Source organism: Panthera uncia (assembly GCF_023721935.1).
Source record: "Panthera uncia isolate 11264 chromosome C1 unlocalized genomic scaffold, Puncia_PCG_1.0 HiC_scaffold_4, whole genome shotgun sequence".
Classification (NCBI taxonomy): domain Eukaryota; kingdom Metazoa; phylum Chordata; class Mammalia; order Carnivora; family Felidae; genus Panthera; species Panthera uncia.
The window spans coordinates 3,365,078-3,392,107 of NW_026057585.1; the positions used below are offsets into that span (position 1 = coordinate 3,365,078).

Genomic DNA, 27,030 nt, shown 5'->3' on the forward strand with positions numbered 1-27,030 from the left:
GTGAAGATCTGAGGGCAGAGTGTTGTGGGCAGAGTGTATATTAAATGCAAAGGCCCTGAGGCAGAAATGACCTTGGTACATTTGAGGGACTGCCAGGTGGGCAATGTGGCTAAAACGGAAGCAGGACAGAGTGCTGGGAGATAAGGTTGGAGCAGATCAGGGCCAGCTCATGTGGAGCTTACACCGGGCAGTGGTAAGAAGTTTGGATTTTATTCTAAATGCAGTGGAAGGCCATTTGGATATTACTAAGCAGGGAGCAATGAGATTTGATTTGCCTTTTAAAAAGGTTCCCCCTAATCCTGCCACCCCCTCGCCCAAACACGTAAGTGCAAGTGTGCACGTGCACGCGTTCAGTTCCTCTTAAGAGCGGCGTCATTTTGCCAGTTTTCTGTCATGTGTGAGTCAACCCCCACCCCCGTGTAATCTGTTGCCAAATCCTACCAGGTCTGCCTCCAGTGTTTCTGAAACTCAACCCCCCCTCTGCCTTTCCACGGCCATCACCGCAATTCTAGTCCTCAAGCCTTCACGCCAGAAAGACTTCGGTAGCTCCCCCACTGGTCTTCCGGACTCTCATCTAACCCTTCTGCAGCCCACCCCACATACCACAGCCAAATGAATCTTCCCAAACTAAAGATCTGCTTACACCACCTCTCTGCTCAAGAACTTTCAATGGCTCCCCGCTGCCTACGAAGCTAAGCTGTAATTCTCTAACCCAGTATTCAAGATCCTACAGCATGCATCCTAAACTGTGCCTCTCTCCACACTCACCCAGTTCCCTTCTATGCTTTGGCCAAACTGATCTACTTGGCTCTTCTGGGAACACGCCTTTGCTTTTACTTTTGTGATGTTCTGGGTCTGAATGCATGCCCCCTCCGGTCACATCTGTTGAGATCCTACGCTGCTCTATCCCCAGAGTCGAATGACACCATCTTCACGCTGCCTCCTCTGTTTTTTCTGACTAGATGTGAACCTCCCACAGGATTCTGTCGGAACCTTTTTAAGGCATTTATTCCACTGTTCTTTGTATTACAGCTATCCGCGTACGTCTTACTCCTCTACTAAATGATTAGCTCCTTGAGGATGATGATTGAAGCTTATTCATTTTTTATGCTTGTTAGTCCCTAGCAGAGAACATAGCATGCAGGAGGTGGTTAATAAATATTTGTTGAATGAATGAACAAATGAATAGACAAATATACCTAAAATTCATCTTTAGGCGGCATTGTTCAATGAGATGATTTTAGAAAATTATGAATAATCATAAGAGGGAATAAGAAGAAGGGTCTAGCCCTTTAATCTTCACCATGGCATCTCAGGGCTCCCGGGAAACACAAATAAGCATGGAAATAGGTTTCCATTGTTTTACATGGAATGGATGTCAGAAAAAGTCACTTGGGAGTTGCTGAAAATTATGCACTGTGTTAACAGTGCCCTAGGACATAGATTCCATGTCTGGGGCTCCCCACTACCCATAGTCCTTCAATCCCCAAGGTAGGTTTAGGGAAATAATGTAGAACCATTTCCCTTAGCAATTAATTTTGAGTCGAGCAGTTCCTTTTCAGAAAAAAAAAAGATAAAAGTTTCATCTAATTCCCTCATTCTTCACTGTAGTATTAGTATATTAGCATTCCAGAAAGACTGACTTAGTGTGTTGGGGTTTACCTCAATCAATTGTGTTGTGAGCTCACTTATCGTAAGTGACTTTGCTTTGGAAGAAAGTACTGAATGAATGTCCCCACGGAGGAAAGGCCCCTATTTATGTAGAAAATGGGTACATTTGCTGGGGAAGCAAGAAGATAACCTTTCCTCATGACTATCTTGGGTGTCATGCATTGATCTTGACTTGACTCTTTTCATGAAAGGGGAAAACTAGATGTCCGTGTTGTTTTTTTAAGCTATGCATATTGTTAGTACATGGTTTCACTGTGAACCATCTGTTATTAATTAGAGCCGAGAATCATGAAGATCTCATGAAGCAATGGTACCTGTTTTTATTCCTTCCTAAGAGTTAACAGACTCCTCCTGGAAGATTAAGGGATACACCAGAGGTCCATCCATCACTGAGACATGTGAAGGTTGATACTTGCTCAGGATGTCTTACCTCACCCTGGGCTGCCGCCCCCTGTGAATCTCATCCACGCCAACACAGCTTCTCACCCACCAGCAAGCTGGATACCAGTTGTGGGATTTGAGCCCCAGGAGTAGTTCCCTGTATCATTTCTGTTGTTTTTCTTTTCTTTTTAAACATCACAATAGTAACTTATTCTGAAATATGAAGTCCTTGTAACATGTCCTAAGGTGAGGAGTGAGAGCAAAGGCTTTCTAAGTCTGGTTTCTAGAGTGTGTGTGTGTGTGTGTGTGTGTGTGACTTTATTACCAAGAGTTTAGGTAAACAGCCTTTTTCCAGCTTCTTAAAAACCTCTGTTTTCTCTGGGACTAGTTTCTCACCTTCAGGACCCAACTACTCAAATTGCCCAGAATGTCCAGGAAATCTTTTTCAAACACTGTTCTCACACCTCTTTCTAAGAGACATCGATGCGAAGGTGAGGGCGTAAGTCCTATGCCTAGAGAGGACTGAGGTATCCACACTCTTGCCTGTGGTTCTCTAGGGGAAGGAGGAAGAGAGTGCGATTCTGTTGTAACATTTGGCTCTTTGAGGTCAGAAGGGCTCTCCTGTAGCTCAGGAAAATGGGGTAACATTTGCATCTTTGGATCGCAGCAAAGTAATTCATAATGGGTACAGCCATGCAGAGTGGATGGGATGGGAGAAACTGGGTGCAAATGCCAATTCTACTCCTAACAAATGGGCAGTCCTGGGTAAGCGACCCCCTCCTCCAACACTGGCCCCTGGTGAGGCTCAGTTTGCCCGTCTGTTAAAGAGGAGCAGTATTATCTGCCCAGGTTACAAGGGATGGCATATGTGAAGCCTCTTATATTCTTCTAGACAAGATGGAGACATATGGGGGGAACAACAGAAGAATATGGTAGATTGGTAACTCAACAACTATGACTTCCCAAAGGACTCTGTCTTTGGCCCTGTCCTGCTCCATTTGTACAGCAATGATTTAAAGCTATAGAAGATGTTTTTAAATGTTTTCATTTGTGGATGTTACAAAATTGGGAGTCACGGCCATCAAACGCAAACAAACAAAAAACCCAAAGTCAAAAATCCTCAAAATGTCAGTGCTAACAAAAGGAATTTTCAAAGTGACCAAAGCATAAACGACTTAGGTCCAACACAGAAATTACCAAAAAGTCCAGGTTGCCCACATAGCAGTATGTGTTCAAAAAAAAAAAAAAAAAGGAGACTCTAGAGGAGAGTAAGGAAGGAGAAAGAGCAGGGGAAGGAGAGATAACACTTCTCTGATGAGATGCTGGAAAAATTGGATGTACTTGCAGGTTGTACCAAGAGAAGTATGGTACCTAAAGCAAGGGAGGTGATCATTCTCTACTCCTATGGAGCAAAATGATCAATTCTGCATACCTTTCTGTAAAAGGAACACAGACAAACTGAGGTGCATTCAGGAGAGTGGCCAAAGATAAAGATTTCTATACCATGTCCTATGAAGAACTCAGAGTATTCAACTTGGAGAAAAGAAGCCTTAGAGAGACCCTCATAGCTGTTTCAAACATGGGAAGGGGCCACAAGGGGTTAAGACAGTGAGGCCAACTCTATATATTTCTGCAGACAGAACGAGGACTAGAGAGTAGATGAAAGCCGAGCTCACAACAGGTGCACTGGGCCGCCCAAGTGACTGTCCTGCTGGTGATTCTCAGAGGCTGCGTGGCTCTTTGGGAGAATGTTATCATCAGGGGTTCATGCACCAGAGGAACTCAAATTTTCCTTCTACTCTTAGAAATCCATGGCCATCATTGACCCCAGTGTCGCTCACAGTTTTCCCTCAAGGAAATGTCTTTGGGAGATAGGTCCTAAGGTAAATACTTTTAGTAGAACACATTTTATTGGGAAAAAAATCTCTGAGTTCTGTAGCAAGCCCTGATTTCAATCAGCAGCACAGGACTATGAAAAGGGGACTGGATTTGGAGACACTAATTGGGGTCAAATTCCAGCCCTGGAGCTTGCCAGCTATTTGCATTTAGGCCAATTACTTGACTCCTCTGAGCCTCACTTTCTTCATCTGGCAATATTAATACTTATTTCAAGGGTCGTTGGGAGGATTAAATGAGATACCATATCGCCTCAATTCTAAGATGGGTAGTTTTTCACCTTTTAATAGCTCGTAAATCAAGATGCATTCTTTTAAAATATAATTTCTTGTCAAATTGGTTTCCATACAACACCCAGTGCTCATCCCAACAAGTGCTCTCCTCAATGCCCATCACCCACTTTCCCCTCTCCCCCAACCCCTCAAGATGCACTTTAACACTGGTAGTGTGCCATAGTTTAATTGAGAGTGTTATTTTGTGTCATAGTGGCACATAAAGTAATATGGGTCTTACAAAAATCAATGGCGACTTATATTCAAAGGAATATAACACATATTAAACACTTGGCATAATGACTGGCACACCATGAGCACTCAGTGCCATTCTAATTCCCTTTTTCCTTTGATAGATAACACCTTCACAACCTCTTGAGAAACAGGGAGGTCCTCAAGAATTAATAATTGGTACTGGTCTACAGATTCTCGCTATGGTAAACTAAGGAGAAAGTTCGCACTAGATCCTACGGAGAATTCATTCTATTCTACACACACACACACACACACACACATACACATTCTTTATATACTTTATATAAATTTATATTTATATATATATTCTTTATATATATACATATATGTGTGTGTGTGTTTGTGTGTATTTTTTATCATCCCATTTCCTGTGGTCGCGTAAACCTTCTATAATTTTCCAACTTTGCTTAGTGAGTATATTTTGGTTCAACATTTATTGAGCGCAAGGCTAAATGTTTTGCCTACTTTATCTTAGGAAAGAGGATATCCTTGCCTTCACCAGAAGTCTACCACCATCTTCCAAACCAATCACCTACCACAGAATGTCTTTGTCAAGTTTAATATCCTTCACATCTGACTCCTTTCCTCTTCTGGTGCTCAATTCAAGATGCTTTACTTTGTCACAAGAAGCGTATAATCAACTCCATGCTCCAATGATATATGAGTAAGGGAAATTTTTTCATGACCTGGCTGACCCTGAACATAATCACCAGAGAGGCTCTTTGTAGTCAGATACTATGGTTTTAAGTGTGGATTTTTGTCTCACGTAAGGACATATCTTGTCTTTTATAAAATGTTATCAAGCATGCTTGTCTCAATGTCATTTTTTTGTGTTAGAGTTACACAGGTTAATTACATATTACACAAAATCCGATTCTTCTTTCTTTCTTTCTTTCTTTCTTTCTTTCTTTCTTTCTTTCCTTTTTTAATTTTTTTAAGTAGGCTTCAGGCCCAGCGTGGAGCCCAACACAGGGCTTGAACGCACGATCCTGAGATCAAGACCTGAGCTGAGATCAAGAGTTGGACGCTTAACCGACTTAGCTGCCCAGGCGCCCCTAAACAAAATCCAATCCTTTATAGCTGCCTCACATTTAACTGTTTAATGGTACATATTATCTTATCTTCCATTAATATTTGAAATTCACTTGCTAGCTCTTCTTCTCTCTCCCTAAACCAACTTCTGGACAGGTGATCGCTGTTTAGTACTCCCACCAGAAAATGAACAGTGGCAAAGTTATGTTTTGTTTCTCTTGGCACGGCTAGTTGGCGTGTTAGTTGATGCTTATTGAGGGCTCACTATATACCCGTCACTGTGCTAGATCCTAACCAGAAAGATAAATGCTAGACCTTCAAGGCATTCATCTTCGAGGCCAGACATGGAGCAGAAGCCACACTGAGCAGGGGCTCCCTTGAGTGACTGACACTTCACTGACTCATCTGTGGCCTCCACTCCATCTGTAAAGGTACAGACATAGGCCCATGATGCGGGGTGATCACGGCCAGTGGTGGGCTCCTCTAGGAGGCCTGCCCTCTGCTATTCCCGCAGCCGAGTTGTCCGCCCACCAGAAGTTGGCATGTTTGTTTCCAAACCTACTTAGGCTAGTTCCTCTCGTCACTGTTATTACACAATTTAAGTAAACGTACTCAACATAAGGAATACGAATAAAGAAGAGAGAATTTGTTTCTACCGGAGCTCAGGTGAATGTTTGGGAAAGGCACAGGAAAGGTGAATTACTAAAAACATGTGCCGTCAGTGTATGCGTGGGAGAGCCACCTGTAAAAAATCTGGAAAAATCTGATTGCTTCACAGAATGGCTTTAAGATCTTGCTCTACTTTAAAGGAAACCAAGACAAAATGATTGCAAAAACCTCAGAGGTGTGGCTTATATGAGAAATAGGGCACAGAACTCTAATGGGAGGCCTGAAACTCAAAAGACAAGAGAGGCCTTGGCCCTACATCAAAAATTTGAGGGATGTTTTAAGTTGAAATAAAAGCTTAAGGAACGATTCCATCATTTTGTATGATTCCTGCTTTAACTAACTTGTTCAACCAAATCACCAACTATTCATTGCATAGGGCATAAGAGTTTCCACGGTTAACATAATAGTATGTTTAAAGCTACAATATGGGGGGCTGAGGCATACAAGACGACTTCTTCTTGGGGAAAGGAGGGCTCAGGACAGGCTCCATGGAGGAAGTTAGTCCTGAATTGGGTGCCAAAGAATAGAGTAGGCGTTCCTAGGGAAATAAGTAAGCCAGTCACTCCCCAGGAGACGAATCAGCATAGTCACAAAAGTCGGCTTTCTAGACTTTGTCAATCAACCCAGAGGTAAGACAACACAGGTCTGACTCTGTTCAGTCATTGCTATGTGTCCTTAAGCAAGTCGTGTGTGCTTCCGTGTCTATATCTGGAAGATGAAGACAACTGTGGGTCTGTACCTCAGCAGACTGTTGTAAAAATTACAGGAGATGACCTTTAGATAATCATGCATTAATAAAAACATTGCAAAATTATCTTAAGGCTTACTGGGAGCAAGGGAGTAAGACAATCTGTGGATGATCCTGGAGATTAAAGAAATGTGGCACACCTCTTCTAAAATTTCCTGCCACAAACATAAGCTGGAGAAAGTTCAAGAGAAGGGAAGGTGTGATGTAAGTTCCCAGGTGCCAGGAGACCGGCAAGCCAATACTCTTAACAACCAATCCGCAATATCAAACATCAAGGCTCACCCACCACTTTCAATGGACCCATTTGGTTCTCCCAACAAGCGTGCAAAGCAAGTATTGCTATTATCTCCATCTTACAGATGAGGGGACTGGGTCTCCTAGAAGTCAAGCATAGCACTCAAGGTTGGACAGATGATAAGCACAGAATATGGACCAGAACCCTGGTCACCTGATTTCAAACTCTGTGAGCTTCCCAACACCCTGGCTGCCTTTCTTGTCAGCCGTTTAGTTCACAAACCGTGGGCTGCAATGTCCCTATTTGTTCATTTGTTAAAACTTTTCATAGGACGGGAGGCTGCAACTAATAGTTCAAATGAGGGTTGGAGATTATCAAGGATTTCAATTATCCTGCCTATCTCTGACCTCCATTACCAAGGATAATCTGAAGCGAGCTCGAGCAATTTTCTGAAACTTTCATTGATTTTAAATAAATTTATACAATGTCATTCCCCCCCTTCCCCTTTATCCAAATTAAAATGTCCTTGTCTTTTCAGTTTCTCATTATAGGCAAATCCTTTGCATGTCTTGGAGATGGTCTGTTGTTTTTCTCTAGGTCTTTTGTATTTCTGCTTTGTTTTCTTTGAGACGAAAGGACCCAATGCCGAATTCTGATTTTAAGGTGAAGTCATAACATCAATGTATGTCATTAAAATGTTTTATTGTAATTACAGAACTAGTCAATGCCAAATTATGTGCACTATATTATTTTCTGCATCATTCTTTATCCCATTCTCAAAGTTAATACAGCCTATTATATCTCATTCATTCTTCTGGCTGCCTCTGCACAGCAAGCAGATGTCTCCATTGAGCAATCCACAATGAATCCGAGATCTTTTTCCTGGGCACTTACAAGTGGAGTAATTCAGAGCCCATCAGTGAGTATGAGCTGTTTCAATTGTTCCTTCCAGTGTACATTAGCTCGCACTTGTCTACATAAAATTTCAAAGAATCATACATATTACAGATGGAAAAGACCAGTTAGTTCATCAGGCCTGCCCACTCTGCCAGCAAGAGTAAGCATGGAAGCACTTCTACCAGTTCATGCTATTTTAATTATGTGTATTAATAATAATTACAATTACTGTTTATACTACATGGTTTCTTTCATCCTAAAATCAGTTAAAAGGCTTTCTTTTTAAAGCAACGTTTCTTTTCCAAAAGGGAACTGGAGGTCAGACATCAATGTTACTAGACCCAAAGCCAGCCCGACGTGGGGCACCTGGGTGGCTCAGTCGGTTAAGCGTCTGACTCTCGGTGTCACCTCAGGTCATGATCTCATGGTTTCGCGAATTCGAGCCCCGCGTGGGGCTTTGCGCTGGCTGCGTGGAGCCTGCTTGGGATTCTCTCTCTCCCTCTCCCTCTCTGCCCCTCCCCCACTTGCACTGTCTCTGTGTCTCTCAAGATAAATAAATAGCTCTGAAAAACCCAGTCCGACAAAACCCAGAACTCAATTCAGTTCAGTTCAGTAAACATCTCTGAGCGCCAGCTACTCGTAAGGCAGGGGCCGTGTTGGGTGTTTACAGGGATCTGTAGGTGAATGGCACCTAAAACCTGCCCTCTTGTTTATCGCCTATTAAGGGATTTGTGATGGTGAATGTGTAGAGCTCTTATGGTCACTTCAAGAAAAGAACCAGATAACATGGACACTCTGGGGATGGAGAGACTCCTCAGGCTCTAGGAAGGGTGAGCATAATGTCCATCAACAGAGATCAGGGAAAAAAGGGACTTGAGCAAAGAACCAAACAAAAACAAGGGACAAAGTCTGTGAGCACAAGATGTCTACAGGCCTCTCCAAACATTTAATTGATGACTTTGAATTACAATCAGAACACATAGATTACCAATCATGAATATACGTATGGAGCGAAGGCAGAACGTTTTAAATTGGGACTGGTATTTTGCTTTCTTTTGTTTGTTTGTTTTGTTTTTTGTTTTGTTTTCTTTTTGTTTTTTTCAGAAAACCTGGTATTGTATGTAAGAAAAATTGAGAACTCCCAACCACAGACTAAAATCTCCATTCCAAATTTAAATGGATAGGTGACCCACTTGCCGGTAACTTAGTACTTTTAACGCCTCACGATACAGCTGAAAGCGGACACTGGTGTACCATTTGGCCACTTGGGGGACTTGTAGTTTCTTGTTGGATTGCTGGACAACTTGAGATCTTCAAACTAGAATGCATAGAAAACAGGATTCCATTTTCTGGTCCTTTTAATAGAAACACATGTAAGCGCAGACCAGGAAAACACAAATATATTCTTTAAAACAAAAACAAAAACGTTAACATTTATTTATTTTGAGAGAGAGAGACAGAGACAGAGTGTGAGCTGGGGAGGGGCAGAGAGAGAGGGAGACACAGACTCCGAAGCAGGCTCCAGGCTCCGAGCTGTCAGCACAGAGCCCGACACAGGGCTCAAACTCACGAACGCAAGATCATGACCTGAGCCGAAGTCGGACATTTAACCAACTGAGCCCCCCCTGACGCCCCAAATATATTCTTATGATTAACAAGAGTAGCTGTTTCTTCACACTCAACGAACCTAATCTTTAAAAACACTACTAACTCTCAATATATTACTGCAGGAGTTACTTTGTCCCACCCTTTGTAAAACCATTGGTATCAAGAAAAAGGAAACTATAGGAGGCCTCTTGTCCTTCTGTATTTGTCCCCTCAAAGACCACGGCAGATGTTGTCTACTGCATGAAGCCTTCCTCTGTTCCTTCTACCACCGTTTCCTTCACCCACCAAACTAACCGTTCTCTCCCTTGACTCCCATAGTTCCTTGATCCAGCGCTACATGCTTTATTAACTGTATGAGCATCTATCTCTTTCCACCAGAATGAAAGCACCTTAAAGGAAGGAATTCAGTCTTACTTGCCTTGCATTCTCACAAGGCCAAGATCATTTTTCATTGCCTGACACACAGTAGACATTCAACACATGTTTGTTAAATCGTTTCATCGGGTCTGGGAGGCCTATTTGGACATATTTTAATTTTTAAATTTTTTTTCCTTTGTACTCTTTCCAAAATTTGCCCTTGTCTGTCTAGTCATGGCATTCAGACTCAGATGCAGCGTAAGTGTGTGTGTGCTTCCCACTATCTGTCATTCAGTCAGTGCATACCTCTGGTGGTGAACTTCAGGAACGCTGCCCTACACAAGACCAGAATCTCGATTCCATCACACTCACATTCAGCCACTAAGTGACTTTGGAAAACATTCGAGTCAGATGGACCTGAGTTCAGACAGACTTACACATAAGCTCTGATTGGCGCTCACCAGTTGTACGGCTTTGGGCAAGTTAAACTCTCTAGACCTCAATTTCCTCAACTACGACATGAAACATAACGAGCACCTAACTTGATTTAAATAAGACAACACGGGAAAAGGTTCAGGTCAGTGCTTTGCACGTAGCAAATACTCAATTAATTATTAAAATTGTAGCCTTGTTCATAAAGTAGAAATAATAATACAAACCCTTTAGGATTCTTACAAGAGATAAATGATATAAGAAGCAAAATTTTACCCAACACATTCAGTCAGTGTTTCCTTCCTTCCTGTGTGCTAGAATAATTGTTACAATGGACTGAGCACCTATGTGCTCATTACCTATCCTAGGTAATATATTATGCCTTTAAATATATTATGCCATCTAACTTAATTCTTGTAATAAGCTATCGAGATAATAATCATTATCCCTATTTTACAGATGAGTAAATTGAGTTTCAGAGAGAATAAATAACCAGCCCAAGGTCACATCATTAGTTCATGACAGATTGTTCCAGAAGCTAAAGTAAGTGGGATCAAGAACAGAATAGGAAGCAGAGAAAGAAAATACAAGCAGAAAGTATAGGCAGAAACTCCCTAAGAAGCCTATTTATCCCCACCCTAATCCCCAGTTTCAAGATTATGCTTGCTTTTTTTTTTAATTTTAATATTTATTTATTTTTGAGAGAGAGAATGACAGAGCACAAGCTGGGGAGGGGCAGAGAGAGAGAGAGGGAGACACAGAATCCGAAGGAGGCTCCAGGCTCCAAAGTGTCAGGACAGAGCCCAACATGGGGCTCGAACCCATGAACCGTGAGATCATGACCTGAGCCAAAGTGGGACGTTTAACTGACTGAGCCACCCAGGCGCCCTGGATTATGCTTGCTTTTTGTTTATTTTTTTAATCTTTATTTATTTTTGAGAGAGAGACAGAGTGCAAGCAAGGGAGGAGCAGAGAGAGAGGGAGACACAGAATCCGAAGCAGGCTCCAGGCTCCCACCTGTTAGCACAGAGCCCGCCACGGGGCATGAACCCACGAACCGTGAGATCATGACCTGAACCGAACCGAAGTTCGACGCTCAACCGATGGAGCCACCCAGGTGCCTCGATTAGGCTTGCTTTTTAAGCCAGCCTCTGGGATCTGACACAATATATTCTCACTTTCACTATTCACACACTCCAGCTTTTTAATAAATGTATGAAATGATGTCACTCATCTAAGAACTAACTCTAATACATTTCCCTCTCCTAATTTCTTTCCTGGTTACAAATTTGCTATTTGTTCCCACAGTCTTCTTATCTCTGTATACTGTCAACCATGAAACATTTTAATTTTTAATAATCTGGTTACCCTTAATTTCTTTACATTTCCATAATGGACTTATATTAGATATGTCAAATACATTTGTTGACACCTACATAGAAGGGAAGATGGCCCTTCCATAGTTCCTACTAAACGGCAATCTAGTTTTATATTAACACCCCCCCCCCACCCACCCACCTCCCTTTACCGCGGCACTCTAGGCTAGAGGTTTGCGTCTGACCCTCGGGCAAGGCTGGTTAGGGACTTAGAAGAAGGGCAAGGAAAAGGCTAGCTGGGTTATTGGATTCTTTCTTGGGTATCTGAATTAGGAAAACCTGAGAGAATGAAGCAATTATCAGGGAAAATTACAGATGAAAAATGTAGGGAAAGAAGGCGCGAGGAAGAAGAAACAAAAGAAGCAGGGTAGAGAGGGTAGAGTTCTGGACATGGAAGTCTTGGCAAGTCAAAGAAGCAACACTAGGTGTAAGCAAAAGCTATGAGATGGAGAGAGGTTACGCCGAATAAAGCTGGAAGACCAAATCAGCATGTAGCAAAAGGAGCTAGTAAGGCAAACACACAGTGAGAGAACGAGATTGATATAAAAGAAGAGGTTGCCCTTGGAGCTGCCTCAGGTCCTGAAAGACTTCAGTTCTGATTTCAAGTTCCTTCTTGAGCATCCCCACAGGGAAATCCCTTTCCTTGAGGAAACTTCCATGAGTCAGTTCTTTGCAACCAGAAGGCCTTTTCTTGAGGGTTCAGCACTTAAAACCTCTTTTAGAAAATGAAGTTTAAATTGTATTGTTCTCTTGTTTCAGGTGGGTCTCAGCTGCAGATTCCTGGAAGTCAGTCATTCGTTCACCTGACTACCCTCTGATTGTCCAGACTTCCTCAAAGATCTATTTTCCCTGTTTCTGAGATAGGAGAAACTTCTCCTGTTTAGCTACTACCTAAATATCAGTACAGACCGCACCACTCATTTATCACCTATGACCCTTTGACATAAGAAGTAAACTCTGAGACCAATGAGAAACACAACTAACAAACTTTACAGGAGAAAAGCTGAGCACAAGAAGAGGAAAGATTCAGGGATTCACAAAATACTTTGCTATGAAGGTATAGTTTACTCTGCAAAGGAGGAAAAGGGTGAATACAAGAAACTTCCTTTTTTTAACTTGGGATGTAAGGTTGTATAATTTAAGATTTTTACCTGTTGTTCTTTTTGCATTTAGCTAAGTTTCTTCTTTTTTTTTTTTTAAGTAGGCGTCATGCCCAGCACAGAACCCAGTGCAGGGCTTGAACTCACAACCCTGAGATCAAGACCTGAGCTGAGATCAAGAGTCGCCGAATGAGCCACCTAGGTGCCCCGGTTTAGTTAAATTTCTTAATAAGCTACATTTCACTGTGAATTACCTATTCACTTGACAGCAACAAATGACCACCTGCTGTTTCACCCTGTGCTAGGCAGCAGGTGCACAAAAGCTAAAGACAGTCCCAAACCTTGAAGGGGCTACAGCCCAGAGCAGGAAGTATCCTATTCCAGCGCAGTGTCATAAAGGCCACATAAGCATACGCCCGGACGAAGAGGCAGTGGGACAGAGATAGGATCTAAGAAGCTTCCCAGAAGAAATGCCCAGGATAAGTCTTGAAGGAGCGGCAGGAGTTGGCTTGGAAAAGATGAGGCGGAAAGATGTCCAGGCGAAGGTAATGACCTGGGCACTAATGCTCTGCATCCTTTAGACCACAGTTGCCTTAAAGACCCCGGGATATCATGGACTTCCGTACAATAAGCCACCAATCCAGGCGTCTTTAGAAAAGGCAAGTATGCCCTTGACTCACATTCAAAAAGTCCCTTAGTCATACACATTAAGCAAAGTTTTTCTCCCCAACCATACGCTAACTACGCCAGCCCCAAGGATAGCAGAAAATCCAACGTAGCTAGTACTAGACAAGGTAAAGCTACCGCAAGGCTCCCAAGTTTCTCTTCTGAGCAAATGATGGCTTGGTTCCTTTCAACTGTCATTACTGTTCATTTTGAGTTTGTGTATGTATTTTTCGAGGAAAAGAATGATTATGGTTTTCTTTTTTTTATTAAAAAAAATTTTTTTCTTAACACTTCATTTATTATTGAGAGACAGAGAGAGACAAAGCATGAGCATGGGAGGGGCAGAGAGAGGAGGAGACATAGAATCCGAAGCAGGCTCCAGGCTCTGAGCCGTCAGCACAGAGCCCGACGTGGGGCTCGAACCCACAAACCGCGAGATCATGACCTGGGCCAAAGTCAGATGCTCAACCGTAGCCACCCAGGCACCCCAACGACTATGGTTTTCATGTAAATTACTAAAGCTCTCCAAAACTTTTGATTAGAGGCATTTCGAACCTTTCCACGAAGAAAATAAAAATACTTTAAGATTTTTATTTTAATTCCAGTATTGTTAACATATAGCATAAAAAATACTTTTGATAATTATCTTGATCATCAAAAGTTAGATTGGCTACACTGATATATAGAATATGTTTTTCTTTTCCTTCAAGTTTAGCATTCAACAATAACCACATTTCACATATTTCTATAGAGCATAGTCTTTTTTCTTAAGTTTATTTAATTATTTTTGAGAGACAGAGCACAAGCAAGAGAGGGCAGAGAGAGAGAGGGAGGGAGACACAGAATCCGAAGAAGGTTTCGAGACGCAGGGCTCGAACACTCGAACTGTGAGATCATGACCTGAACCGAAGTCGGACGTTCAACCGTCTGAGCCACCCAGGCGCCCCTATAGAGCATAGTCTTATGTTCTAAAAAGCTTGCTGGTATATCATTTCACAAACCTGTTCATGTTTTCCCATCTATAAAGTCAATAATATATTTCTCTTACGTAGTTACTTCTTAGGATTTTATGAAGTTAAGCTAGATACCCAATGTTAGGAATTTTAAGCAACCAAAAATAAAGGTATAAGTCAAAATATTATTAAATATGGTCTTCCAAATTCCCTTCCCCAGTTAAAAGTAATTATATCTTAGATACTTTTTTTTTTAGCAGACAGAAGTAAGACCAATTCAAAGAGAGTCAGTGGTTTACTGATCCTCAAAGTGCCTTGAACTAGTCTCCCTTGCCACAAGTAAGATGATAGTCCAAAAATATGGTACAAGTTCTTACTCCGGATTCCGAAAATTGCATTAAGAGCTACCATGTGAAATTTTTAAATTCTATCTTTTCAAAGATTTAGCCAGTTTCAAGTGACTAGTGCTTGGAATTACTCACACAAAACATGATTAATAAAAACATCATTCAGTCTCCACCCTATCTGTCTCTCTTGGTCACATTTCAGAGGCAGTTTTTCACTCACGTCCTAAAGGTATATTCCACATATGTATGTGTGTGTGTGTGTGTGTGTGTGTGTGTGTATATATATATATATATATATATCTCACACATCATATCAGCAAGTCTTCAGCAATATCCTTCAGGAGCTGCTGATCATAAAGATCGTCAGTAGCCCTGTCATCCCCCAAAGCATGGTGTTTAACACGTAGCGTGTGTCATCGGCACTGCTGTTGCTTAAACTGGTCCCTTGCGCCCTCAAAACAGTATGCAAGCATAGTATGAAAAGGAACAGCACAATTTCTGGGAGGAAGCAGTAAGCATGGTGAAGCTAAGAGATGTACCCGGGGCCCGTCCATTTTCAATTCATACTTATTATACAGGAAGATGTGCATTCAAAACAGCCTATTCTTTTGGAACTGGTTCTTTAGTCTCCTTGCACATGCGCCTGCATGCTGACTGGCCAATTCTCTTCAAATCCATAAATTAAAATCCCACTTTTGCTTATTGTGCTTTTCACTTCAAAACGTCAACGTGGTTTGGATGTGTAGGAATGAATCCCATATACCCACAAAACTCACATCTCCCCTCTGGGGACCACAGTTCTTGAATTGGGCTTTGTAAAATGTAACCAAAAGACCAGATCCATGGAACATTCTCTTCACAGAATTCGAGACATAGGGAACAACAGGAAGGAAACTTAGATATGAGGCAGCCCAGCCCCTCATTCTGAAAGAGATCCAGAGGAGCAGAATGGGGAGTCCTGGGTCATAGAATGGCAAAACCAAAACCAGAAACTGGTCCAATACACTCGTAAAAACCATGTAAAGCTTAAATTAGAATTGGGCCCCTTCTTTTTTGATCAACACTCTAAATCTTTTTTTTTTTATTTTTTAACATTTATTTATTTTTGAGAGACAGAGACATAACATGAGCAGGGGAGGAGCAGAGAGAGAGGAAGACACAGAATCAGAAGCAGATTCCAGGCTCTGAGCTGTCAGCACAGAGCCAGACGCGGGGCTCAAACCCACGAACCACGAGATCATGACCTGAGCCGAAGTCGGAGGCCCAACCGACTGAGCCACCCAGGCACCTGAACACTCTAACTCTTAAGTCTTTAAAGAAAGGGGTAAATTTGTCTGGAATATCAATGGTGACTGCTTCACGTCTCTGCTTCTCATCTCTTGAAGGGATTTGGCCTAACGGAAAAACAGAAATTTAATCAGCTAGCCATGGTGTCCCTTATTTTCTTGTGAGCCCTTGGGTGAGTCACATAACCTTACTCAACTATAACAGAAGGATAACGATACTACTTAATTCATAGGGCTATTGTAAGAGAGGGCTGAGCAGATATTTTAAAGTGCATTAAAATGTCAAGGCTTAAAAGAAATGGAGAAAATTTCCATTTTACACCTTATATTTATATCTTTTGGGGGAAAACACACACACACACACACACACACACACACACACAATTCCCTTCACTAAAGTTACATGCAAAATCGGCATTTGTAACCAAGGAGTTTGGGGAATGTCCCGCACATAGTAATGGTTTTACCTTCAGAGGGACTAGAAGCTCTCGCACCTTTATTTACACACAGTGCGCAAACAATGCACTTTTTAAATGTCATCAGTCTTCATTTTTATTCCCCCAGAGTTAAGGACGACCTGATGACTGTTGTCTGGCTTCCCAGTTCTGTTAAATTTCTCCCTCAACCAGATCCTCCTTCTATCCACATCTTAGCTCCCCACTCCCCTCCTTGGATTACTCTTCCAAAGCGGACTCAGATTGCCTCCCCCAGAGGCAGCGCCCCAGTGAGTAACACATTGGGGGGCGGGCAGAGTGTGTCGGAAGTGATCAAATACTTGCAAATGAAGTCGTACAGCTCACAGGAGAAGGCAATGGCCACAGGTGCCAAATGCAGATGACGATGGCAAGCTGTGGATAGGGCTGTCGCTACAATGTAGGCCGGTACTTCACCGCGTAACAACGTTGGGTGCAGAGAAATGACTCATCACACGACTTAACCACACGACCTGTGTAGGTTCCCCAAGTAGAGGCACCAAACCTATGATTTATGTGTGGGTGGGCATGTCTGTCTCCCTTTTAAACTACTAAATTAGCCTAGAAAAAAAAAAAAAAGATGGATTGACAGCACTCCTCTGAGTACTAGAGAAACACACCATGTAGAAAATGGGGATACAAGCGTGAGCACAAGTCTGCCGGCACGGAAGAGACTGGCATATTCAACCATACGTTCCCTCCAAGCAAGACCAAAATGGGGACGGGAGATTCTCTTACTTTGGGGGATCAAGCCAGTCAGATTTTAATAACCCAGCCCAAAGGGGACTATGGTAAGATGAAGAGGCTTTAAAATATTTTGCCCTTTGTAGATACACGTCCTTGTCAGGAGGAATGGGAAAAGCCGTGTCATTACACTATGGTCTTTGGAATTGTGAGGGGACAGTGCTAATGGCGGGGTTTCCCACAGCTACGTGGTTAGTTGGCATCAACTGGAGAAACTATGGAATAAGTGAAATGAGACAAGGGCTTCACGAACCACATGTCTCTCCCAATGCCCATTAGAGGTTAACAGGGTGCAGAGGCCACAGCTAATGTGAGTCACCCAGGCAATGGCTGCCACGGAGGCCAACTCACAATGAGTGTGAAGTTATTTAATAGTACAAGTGTAAAGGGTTAATAGATACTATTTGTATCTCTGTTGCACTGTGGGCAGGTGGGGGGAGGGGTTCTAACTGGAAACACTGGACTCTACGGGAGTTGGGATGCCTCCAGTGAAATGGAAGTTGGCTGGGGGGAGAACTCAGCCAAGAGAAAAGGACAGCTAGCTTAAGTCTAGCTACAAATTTAGGGCAGTTACTTCTACGCCTTTATGCTCTGCCCTACGACGGTATCTGCATGCTGTTCGGTGTGAATTATCGGTATTATGATTATAATTTAACTGTGTGGTGAATGTTGATTACACCACCAGGACCAAGTGCTCCAAGAGCAAGGGACCACGCGCCTGGTCCTTCCCTGTGTCCTCGGTGTCCAGCAAGGCGCCTGGTACCTAGGAAATGCCCCTCAAATATCACTTGAACAGACAAGTGAATACATGAATGAATTCCTGCGAACTCACACTGTCACACGGGGTCGCCCTGTCCGCTCCGTGTGCCGTGAGCAGGGCTGAGTGTACCGCTCTAGTCCAGCACAGCAAGCAGAAGCCAAAAGGTGCCAGTCTTCTTGGCAGACCCGAGTGCTGGGCTGTACAGGGTCCAGCGTGGAGGCCAGGGAAGGGGGCCAGCGCGACACCATCAGGGCACCCAGAACCCCAGGGCAGCTTCGTTGAACCCCTCAGATCACTGCTGATCCTTCCAGGCCTTTGGTGTTCTCATTTAAGACCTGAGGAATAAATACCCTTTCTTTCCCCTGGCAGTTCTGAAACTCTAACATTTTAGGAAGATATCCGGAACCAAACCATGGTAAGATCTTCTGCTTTACGAAGTGGAAAAGAATTAAGTTTTTAAATACGAAGTTCAGTTCTATTCCAGTGAAACATTATATGGGTGCGTGGAGGGCGCTTCTTGCCCGATCCAGGCCAATTAGTATCTCTCTTTCAGCCCTTCTCACACCCAGAAGTCAGGTTCTCCGGGCCTCCCAGAGAAAAACATAAATATTCTGAACCAGGGCTGGCCCTTTGCTTCAATCTCTGGCTATCACAGGGAGTCAGTCTGATAAACATTTGCAGTTCGAATGGAAGGAGGCACAGCCTCCCAGACTTTCACAGATTTTTTTTTGGGGGGGACAACTAGCAGAGTCACAGAAAACCTAGAATTAGGTAAGAAAGCAAAATTCCCCCAGAGAATTCAAAGAGAGCTACAACTGAGAGCCTTGCCGCGTAAGAAGAGAAGAAAGGAAATCCACAGTTCAAGAAAATAAGCAGACATTTTTTTTCTTAAAAAAATTTTTTTAAGATGAGTATTAGGCACTGATTTTCGCCTTCTCTTCCCATCTCTCAAGATGTCACTTTAAAAAGCAAAAGGTTTTATCCACAAAACCACCAGCGAGTAAACAGCCTTCACATTCTTACCCTCACACACACACAGTAAGACATTTACTCTCTGATAAACAGCAATTGTAAATAAATCTCATTTAATCTCTAAAAGCCACAATAAAAATCTTTAACCTCCAAGGTAGAGTTTACAGATGTGTCTACAAGCCTTACCAGAGCCAGAAAACACAAGGTCTTGAATAAACTACTCTAACAGGAGGCACATTTTCTCTCAAGCATCTTACAGGGACCTTCTTTTAAAAAAAAATATGTACAAGGGAGGAGGAAAGGGGAAAACCTAAGCCCTCCCACCCCATTCTCTGTACAAATCGGCCAATAAATCTAACGAAAAGACACAAGAGGAAAGGACAGAAGCCAACAGGTGGAAAAAGGCATTTTGTTTCCTTAGAAATGCTCAGACACTTGATCTGTGTTCCCTGTTTTTTTGTCTCGGGGTGTCTTTAATGATGGTTTGACGATGATGATGATAACAGTTCTACTTGGGGATCCTGCAGGATTGCCAGCTCGAAGATGTCTCCATGCCTCTTAGACACAAGGATCTGTACTGTGTCGCCAAATCCCAGGCAGACCTGCGGCATCCCCACTCAGCTCTCTGGATTGTACAGAAGGGGAAACTGAGGCACGCCCCCCTTCCCCACCCCCCGCACCCCACCCCCCCACACAACTCCTTTACTGCATCTACCACCAGAGAAATCCCCGAGACTGGAAAAGTTTCTGGATTGTCTCGCAGCAGAGTTCTCCTGCTCTCCCTTCTCCTCTGCTTGCCGCTCTGCCTCCGAGTCTGGGCTCGGGGTGATGAGGGCTGGGGTGCCTCCCCTTCACAAGGGGGCCAGGGCCATGTGGGGGAAGTCCACACGCACACCCTCGCACACACAAAGCTTGAGGCCATCTCTGCAGGCGCCCCCCGGCCAGCCCTAGCCCTGCCTGAGAACGCACAGCTCCCAGCCTGCAAGGCCTCCTTGGGCTCCAGGCTGGGGCTGCTCCGAACGAGGGCTCTGCCCTTCTCTCCCTCTCTTTCAGCCTCCCCTCTCTCTCTCCTCTCTCTCTTTCCCCCTCACACCTCCACCCTCACACCCTCCTCCCGCCCCTCTCCATCCACCCCTTCTCCCCCACCAACCCAGAGGCACAGATCGTGTTACTGGGGTTCCCTCGAAAGAGGGGCCATCCCCAGCCCTGCAGCACTTCTAGGGGCAAAGGCAAGAGCTCCAGCGGCAGGACCCCAGCGCTCCCTCCTGAGCAGCGCAGGAATGAGACCCCCACTTCCAGGCACGGGCGAACGAGCCAGCCACAGAAGAAGGAATTGTTAGGGCTCTTACCTTTTTTATGAGGAGAAATTCTGGAGAATCATTTCAGAAACTGAGGGGGGAAAGTGAATGAAGACAAAAAAGGCCCTTTTCCTGCAATCCCCGGCCTCCTGGTATCAAGACACTAGGACAACATCAAAGCAACTTAGGGGGAACACTTTAGGGGCCTATTGTCTGCTCTGGTCTGATCTGTTTTTCTTCTGACTCCCCCTCTTGCTGCGGTGACACTTGGTACGGCCCAGGCATTCATGCCAAGTAGCTTTCACACATGGAAGCTTGTCTCAAGCAATTGCTGACAAGCCACAAACAAGACATTCTCCCTCCCTTCTGGGCGCCCCCCCCCCCCACTCCTCCCCCTCCACCTTTTCCTCCTCCCCCCTTGTCTCCCCTCCTCCTTTCTTCTGAATGCAAACTAAAACTCTCCAGTGACAGGCCGGCTCGCAGGCTTGGCCTAGCTGCGCAGGCAGAAACACACACACACACACACACACTCTCTCTCTCTCTCTCTCTCTCACTCACTCACACGCAAGCAGCTCAGCTAGTTGCTGCACTGGTGGAGTTAAGAGACAGGAAAAAGCCTAGGCTGAGTTGGGGGCAGGGAGAGAAAGAGAGAGGGAGTGGGAGAGCAGGAGAGCCTCCTGTGTCCTGGTAAAATGGCAGAAGAGAGGTGAGCCCTTTGGAAAAACAGCAGTGGCCACACACGTGTGCACAGAGACGCCCCCCCCCAACCCCCGGGGGTAGCCTGAGCTCCAGGAAGAGTGAAAGAAATGACTCCACAAACAAAACAGCAAGGTCCCGTCAGCTCCACACTGGGGGAGTGGGGACGTGAGAGGGTAGGTGGGCCCAGCTCCGGCGCGTCTGTAGAATGTTATAGGTGCCTTTTCTTCTCTCAGGTAGACAAAAATTGGTCCCCTGAGGAACTGGTCTCTCTTCACTGCATAACTGAGCCCAGACCTGAGCTACTAGCTAAAATAAAACCATGAAACGTGTCAAGGTGCGCGTAAACTTTAACTGTGGGTTCAACTTGTACCCGGGATATTTTTAAAGTGGACTTGTTTTTTTGTTTTTTAGGTTTTGTTTTTTGTTTTGTTTTTGTTTTTGTTTTTGTTTTTGTTTTGCAGAAACCCTAGAGAGCAGTAGCCAGGAGAGTAGTAACAAGTAGTGTAAACTCCGAGAGCTGTGAAGTGTGATGCTACAGTTACTGATTGCCAGGCGGCTGGAATGTATGGAGGGTGGGCGCTGCGAGTTGCGGGGAAGGGGGGAGGGGGGGAGGGTGAGTCTCAGTGAGCTGTTTTCGAGGAATGAGGGGGGAATGAGGTAGGATAATGAATATGGCATGAAGCAAGCAGGAATTTGATTGGTGTGGAGGGAGGAGGAAGGTGGGGGTGTAAAGGAGAGAAGAGAAGGGGGGGAAAGAGAGAGAGAGAGAGAGAGACTGCATTGAAAAAGGAAGAAGAAAAATGGAAGCCCAGAGATTGAAACATGTGGGGGAACTGAGATGGCAAACGAAGGCATAAAATGTGAACAAGAAGGAGCACAAAAGATGTGCGAATTTGCAGATGGCATGAAATCAGGAGGGCCGATTGAGATCAAGAAGAAGGACAGGATGATTATGTGACATTCATATGCTTACTGTGTTGTGCAGTCACAGACCTGACAAGGTCTCCCCCTAGGCCAGGAAGTGACCCCCCAGCACGCGGGGTCTGTGGGGAAGCTTAGCTCCTAACTGGAGCTGATCTAGACCTGCATTCTTACAGGAAGGTGGCTTAGACTCTATTTCTCAGAATCTTCTACAAAATGCAAATTACATGGATGCACATCACTCACTCTTCGTAGAGGTGCGACAAAGGGGAAATTAGGGCTCTTTAAACCTAATGCTGACTACATGGCTTGTCACTGCCTAAAACTCACCAGGTCAAAGGCACATCCTTGTTCCTGTTACTTCATCACCTAGTTTGCTTCTCCATTAGGGCCGATCCCTAGAATTTTCTGTCCCAACTCCCATTCATGGTGATCATAAGAATAATAACCACTTTATTATTTTTTTTTAATGGGCTCCGCACCCAGTATGGAGCCCAACTCGGGGCTTGAACTCACAGTGCTGAGATTGAGACCTGAGCTAGGATCAAGAGTTGGACACTTAACCAACTGAACCACCCAGGTGCCCCAGAATAGTAACTACTTTTGATTGAGTATTTACTTAATTGTTAGCACTTGTCCAAGCATTTGTACCATGAAAGCATTTCTATTCAGACCATCTCCATTTACAGATGATAAAAAATGAGGCACAGAGAGGTTAAATAACTTCCCTGAGGTCACACAGCAAGGTACAAGTGGAGCTGAAATCAGACCCTGAAATCAGGTCTGTGTGATTCCAAAGGCCCGGCATTTGCCCACTAGTTTATGCCCTCTCACCTGCATAGCTTGGGTTCTCCATAACACCCCACTCGGCCATACAAATGCATTGTTTCCTTCTGCACCTCAGAACTGGATTTGAGTCCTCTCACTCTGAGCCAGGGGACCTTCTGACCTCCCCTTAACAGGCTACTGACTCACCGTCCACTTCTAAGCCATGATGACTCACTATACACAATGGGGCCTTCTAGGCAAAAATTGCATAAAGGGTCAACTTAACCTTTAATGACTACACGATTTACAGATTGCCGGGCAATGGAGAAAGGCAGCTAAGGCCAGGAAGGCTTCCCTTCCTTAAAAAAAGAATAAAAGCAAACTAAAAACACCCGCAAGGTGTTGACGATAATGATGATGATGACGGTAGCTAACATTTATTAAGCTCCTCCGTCTGTTAGACAACCCCATAAGGTATAAACTGTTACCGCTCCCATTTCCTGGATGAAGAAGCTGAGGCACGGAGGTTCAGTAAGGTGCCAAGCTCAGTGAGGCAGGAAGTGCCGGCTGAGATGTGGCCCCAGGCGGCCCTCCTCTCCAGAGACTGTGATCTCCACGGCTGCACAGTAGTGGGAGAGTGAAGACCCTTTCCAGTTATTAGAGTGACAATCTGAATGCTCAGCGAGAGAGAGAGAGAGAGAGAGAGAGAGAGGAGAGAGGCAATAACAATGCTAATGTCTTCACGTGACATCTCCAGGAGGGGCTAATGGAGAAGAAAGCCTATGCCAGGGTCCCCCCCGACAGCCCCAGTTTTCCAGTTCCTCCATAGTCCCACCTGGCAGAGGGCCGAGACTCCCCAGCGCCTGGGTCACAACATGTTGATAGGAACGCCAGGTTGTACTATCTTGCCTCTACCACTGATGGTTTGCACCTGCCAAGTCCAAAAAGCCAAGAAGAGAAAATCCAAATAGGCAAGTGAGCAAGGTCACGGTGTGAGTGTTCCTCAGTTTATTTTAGGAGACTTCTGAACGCTAAGAATGGAGGAGGGTAGAAAATGTCCTGGATTCTTGAGTGGAAGATCTGGATTCTAGTGCCATTCTACCACTCACGGGGATGTGAACCAGGCCCTTCTGTCCGAGCTTGGTGTCGTCAGTTATAAAATGAGCTGACGCCATCAGCCCTAGCGCCATGTCTAGCACTAAAACGCTATCGTTCTGGTAAGTTTCCCTGGTCAAAGCCAAGGTAGCTGATGAGACGTGTGTTTGGGTACGTGTGTACATGTGTGCCGGAGAGGGTCATAGCATGAAGGGATAGAGCAAGGAAGACTCTTTGGGCGGATCTACCCAAATCATGGCACATCTCCCCCCAGATACCTACCACGTGATAGCTATTTTTCACTTTATATTCTTTCACTGCCAGAATTTCCAACAATTGCACGTTCGCTTGCAATATTAACAATCTTAAAAAAAAGACAAACGCTTCTAGAGGGGATAAGGAAAATCAGCCACTCTTAGGTTAGTGTGAATTATTTCATTAGGCTACTTTCCTCCAAATACCTAATTCATATCAAATGGCCAGTTAGCTTAGAGAGTGAAGTGGAAAAGACTAGGGGAAGCAGGTAAATAGTTTCAGAATTGAGAAGCGTCTTGGTTTAAGACAGGCCTGATTTGGGGCTTGCTCGAAGCAGGAGAAGATAAAGGGCCACGAGGGGATGGCATTAACTATGAGAAGGTGAGAACACAATAAAGGCAAATAGTTTCAAAATTGTATCTGAGGCGAGTCTGGAATTCAAGGAAGAAGGACCAGGGCACGTGGCTGGCTCGGTCCATAGAGCATGCAACTCTTGATCTCAGGGCTGTGAGTTCAAGCCCCATGTTGGGTATAGAGATTACTTAAAAATAAAATCTTTTAGGGGTGCCTGGGTGGCTCAGTTGGTTAAGCACTGGACTTCAGCTCAGGTCGTGATCTCACGGTTCATGGGTTCGAGCCCTGCGTCGGGCTCTGTGCTGACAGCTCACAGCCTGGAGCCTGCTTTGGATTCTGTGTCTCCATCTCTCTCTGCCCCTGCTCAGCTCTCTCTCTCTCTCTCTCTCTCTCTCTCTCTCTCTCTGTCAGAAATAAATAAACTTTAAAAAATAAAATAAAATCTTTTTAAAAAAATTTAAAAATTGCGGCGCCTGGGTGGCTCAGTCGGTTAAACATCTGACTTCGGCTCAGGTCATGATCTCACAGTTCATGGGTTCAGGCCCCGCGTCGGGCTCTGTGCTGATAGTTCAGAGCCTGAGCCTGTTTCAGATTCTGTGTTTCCCTCTCTCTTTCTGCCCCTCCCCCCACTCACACTCTGTCTCTGACTCTCTCTCTTTCTTTCAAAAATAAATAAACATTAAAAAATAATAAATACATACATACAGGAAGAGGGACCCTGATTTCATCCTCCACACTCTCCTTTCCCTGCACCTGACACATGCTCATAATAGGTCCCTGCGGGGTCCCTATGGGGCTCAAGTTCCATTTCAAACATGGTTTTTATGAGGGAAAAATGCTCAGCCCTCCAAACACCCAACTCACAAATTAATGTTACAAAACCCAGCCCATTCATAATTTGATGTCCATCTACCTGTATGTATTTCACTGTGGGGAAAAATGTGGGAGTCAGACAAAAGAGGTTTCTCTGTCCACATTTCTGGAAGGTGAACTGTCTGACATAAAGGAGAGAATCAAGCAGAAAATCAAGAACCAAGTTTCAAGATTTAGCAAGATAAAGCAGCAATTTAGAGGGCAGGCAAGATTAGAACTCACCTGATTTGAAAATAGCCACTTCTCCTAATAATAAATTAAATAAATTACGTTCCATAAAAATATAGCTACCTCCTCCAGGATTAAAAGGCAGGTGAAGTTTCTGGGTTCTGGAATTGAAAGATATGAGTTCCGATGTGATGTACGTCTAAGCTAAATGCCCTTGGCCAAGGCTTTTAACCTTTCTGAGCCACAGTTTGATGATACTTCACATGATATCATGAAGTGATGAGTTACTGTGTCAATGGGCTTGATGAAGAGTAAAGCGCTATACAAATTTTAGCGAGTAATAGGTAAACATTTGTGACAATAAGAGCCCTACTATGCATCAGGGCTGCTTTTGACATGCAGTATCTCATTTAATTGCTACAACTCACCCTGTAAGAAAAGTACTGCTAACACAATGCAACACGGTGCTTTCGTGCTCACACTGGGTCTCTAGAGCCAGCTGGGCATGGTATCGTGTTACAGTGAGTCACAGTCACTCTGTGATTTCAGACAAATTACTCAACCTTTCTGAGTTTCAGGTTCTTCGTTTGCAAAATGAGGATATCAACAGTACCTTCCTCATGGGATTATTTTGAGGAAGAAATGAGATAATGAATGCATGTGACATAATTAGCACAGTGCCCAGCACATGAAAAGTAATCAGCAGACGTTAGATGTTATATTTGTTCTCATTTCACAAACGTGGGGAGATGAAATGCTTTGCTCAAGGTCGCACGGCTTATACATATAAGGCACCCAAATGTGGTCCTGTTGGACCCAGAGCCCCTGCTCTTTACTGTTCTTTTATGTTGTCTATCTCGCCATTGATTTTTCTGAACCGCAGGTAATTGAAAGGACATGTTAATGGCATCATCATTTGCTTTACCCTTTATTAGCTTTCCCACGTGAACTGTTGGTCTGTAAACATAAACACTCAAGGAAAATACTTTCCATATAGCACATCTTAGAGAAATGATGTTATTATTTGAAAACACTAGTTGGAAGGATCCCTCCAAGTAATCCTGGAGCAGAGTGTGAGCATCTCAGAAAATGGTTGTGGCAGACTATTGTTTTAGAACTTAAAAATTATTAGTTTGAATTTTATCTTCTCTTCTCAGCTAAGCTTCAGGTCAAAAAAAGAGCATAGGTGGCCAAAAAGTATAGTGGAGAAGAAAGAACAGGGGCGCCTGGGTGGCTCAGTCGGTTGAGCATCCGACTTCGGCTCAGGTCATGATCTCACGGTTCTTGAGCTGGAGCCCTGTGTCGGGCTCCGTGCTGACAGCTCAGAGCCTGGAGCCTGCTTCGGATTCCGTGTCTCTCTCTTTCTCAGCCCTTCCCCTGTTCATACTCTGGCTGTCTCTGTCTCTCTCAAAAATAAACAAACATTAAAAAGATTTTTAAAAAATAAGAAGAAAGAACAAAGCATGTAG

General features: G+C 44.0%; 1 protein-coding gene across 4 annotated transcripts in view; it reads right to left on the minus strand.

Annotated features, from left to right (window-relative positions):
- BCL9 (BCL9 transcription coactivator) overlaps positions 1-20,818 on the minus strand; it is an 84,321-nt gene extending 63,503 nt beyond the window's left edge. For 3 of the 4 annotated variants that reach the window (XM_049616472.1, XM_049616474.1, XM_049616473.1), the window contains exon 1: positions 20,480-20,817. The gene's annotated coding sequence lies outside the window, so the exon portion shown is untranslated. Of the gene's footprint in view, positions 1-20,479 lie in introns of all 4 variants that reach the window. The other variant, XM_049616469.1, reaches the window with a different exon arrangement.
- Positions 20,819-27,030: the final 6,212 nt, after the last annotated feature.